The sequence below is a fragment of the Electrophorus electricus genome, unplaced genomic scaffold (assembly GCF_041902795.1).
Source record: "Electrophorus electricus isolate QZ-2024a unplaced genomic scaffold, ASM4190279v1 Scaffold31, whole genome shotgun sequence".
NCBI lineage: Eukaryota > Metazoa > Chordata > Actinopteri > Gymnotiformes > Gymnotidae > Electrophorus > Electrophorus electricus.
In genome coordinates this window covers 757,473-760,315 of record NW_027658594.1, presented here as the reverse complement: position 1 = coordinate 760,315, position 2,843 = coordinate 757,473, and positions in this window count along the sequence as shown.

Below are 2,843 nucleotides of genomic sequence, written 5' to 3'. Positions count from 1 at the left end.
TCATTGAGCAACATGCCATTAAGTCTCTCAATTGCTCTCTCCGCAGCCTCACGGGTCTCAAAGTGCACAAAGCCGTAGCCCTTAGAGCCATTCTCGTCACACACCACCTTGCTGGAAAGGATGTTCCCAAAGGCAGAGAATGTGTCGTAAAGAGCTTCGCTGTCAATAGACTTGTCAAGGTTCTTGATGAAGATGTTGCCAACTCCACTCTTCCTCAGAGAGGGGTCTCTCTGGGACCACATAATTCGCACAGGTCTGCCTTTGATGATGTTAAAGTTCATAGTGTCCAAAGCACGCTCAGCATCTGCCTGCTGCTGAAAGTTCACGTATGCGTATCCAAGTGAGCGGAGGGTCATCGCGTCCCTGCAAATCCGTACGGAGACTATTGCGCCAGCAGGACTGAATTTCTCGTATAGCATGGCCTCGGTAACGTCTGGATGAAGGTCACCCACGTACAACGAAGTCATCGGCGAACTTGGAGCACTTGGATTCATTTTCGTGAGGATCGTCGGTCAACCTTTCTGGAAATCGTAGTCGAAAGTAGTAAATGAATAAAATAAAATCGTAAATGATTTAACCAAATGATCTAACTGCACGAATTATAAAACAGTTTGAAACAGCAATTCAACAGAGCCAGGCAAGTGTCGACCGACCAAAGCGATCATAGCAACACTTTAGCTTTAGATTCAAATACATGACAACTTGGTTGTTACGTAAGAGTGCTTTTACGTAAATGTTTATTTTTAAATATTATACAAACGCTATTTATTTATTTATGAATTATTCAATTATTTTAACTTATAACGTTAATAGCGTGAATGAGAGGCTTTAACAACGCCTTATATTTCAAAATATTACCTAGTCACAGCATTTTCCAAAAATCGTCCATATGCTGCTCACACTGAATCATTTACCGCATGGCTCAGAATAAATACTTTTAGTTTGATAAACGCAGCAACATTCATTTTCTTTAGCCTAATGCTCGGCAAAAAACATCGCATTAAAGTTAATTAATGGGATGAAATCAGTTTGCCTTGGGGCAGGCCTATGTTCTTTGAGGTTAAAAATCATCGCCTGGATTGTAAACCTTAGTAGAGTTCCACAACGAGGTGCGATTTGTAAAAGGACGTCTTTTTCTCTCCGAGTTAGAAATCTGGAGAAATAAATATATCAATTGATTTCCGCCCATCGGAGGACCTTTAGAACTTTATTATTTATTCATTATTTATTTCTAACTTCTCACTGTGTCCAACTATATCGGGTGTATAAAACGTATGAACAGACATAAATAACGTGGGGGAAACGGGAATAGGGGAGAGAGGAAAAATAAGACGAACAGAGACGAAACAGACAAACGGGAAATGCAGATAGAGTATTTTAAGTATTTGCCACCTGCACCATTACGGGAATGTGTGTGTGTGTGTGTGTGTGTGTGTGTGTGTGTGTGTGTGTGTGTGTGTGTGTGTGTGTGTGTGTGTTCGTGTGTGACTGCTTGTGTGCGTCTGCCTGTGTGTGTGTGTGAGAGAGAGAGAGAGAGGCTATGTGCGAGTGCACTGTATATGTACACGTACTAGATTGGGATATTTATCATTTATGGATTAGCTCTGTAAACTTTTTATCAAAGGAGTCCAGTCTAGGTTATTGGTTCTTATTGATTCATTCTGAGATTTTTTTCCATTGATATGTAGTCTATCAATAGATTTTTCCATTCGGTGACACTAATATTATTTTTTGTTTTCCAATTCATGAGTATGTTTGTATTTGCAATTAATAATGTTATATATATATTATCCTGTTTTTTTTCTATTGACACATTGGTTGATGACATGTCTCCTAGGAGACATAAAGATGGTGTTGGATGGATAGGGTTATTTAAATCATGGGACATGTGTGTGATGACCTATTGCCAAAATTACTTGATAGGTGTGCTCTGCCACACGATGTGAATGTAATCGTCAGCTGTGTTTGGAGTAAAGTATGCACAGATTGCTGAGCTTGTGAAACCAATTTTAAACATCCAATGTGTAGTATAATGTAATCTATGTATTATTTTGTACTGAATGCATTGTAGGTTAGTGTTGCTATCATGTGGTAATTATTATTATACATTTTAATCCAGACTGTGGCGTCGGGGGTTAGTAATAAATCTTCCTCCCATTGTCTCGATGGGAGAGTAATTATGCGATTTGATTTCATTATTATTTTGTATATCTTATGTGATAGTTTTTTTGTATTAGGAATGTTTATAATACTGATATGGATGCACGTGAGTTTAATGTCTCTGAACTGATAGTTGCTCTTACCTGCTTTCTATATCTTATGTTTGGGCTACTTGTGGAAGTGACATGAAAGCAGTGTTATGTTTATGTTAGTGTGGAGTTTGATATCTTGTGGAATTTCCACCAGGCTGTTAGTATCATGGCCACCCACAAATTGTTGATCATGAATGTTCTTTAATTGATTTGACTGATAAATGGTAAGTCTGACTTTTAGATCTTTGCATAATGTTTGCTATATGTCTATCCATATTCTGTCTGATATACTAAGTTTTATCCATTTTATACCATATTATAGTTGATTTGCAATAATCAACTACAGTTCTGTAATGTTGTGAGTTTGATTCTATGTGATTTATTTTTCCAGTAGAATCAAGTTATGATGTTGTCCAAAGATTTTAGACAGGTTGGTGGCGCTGGAATAATTGAAAACAAATAATTTCGTTTAGGTAATATTCTCATTTTAATTATTGCAGTTTGTCCAAAGAGCATAAGGGGCAAATTTGTCCATCAATGAAGTTCGTCGCTTATTGTTTTAATAATTGGATGACTATTTATTTTTGAATA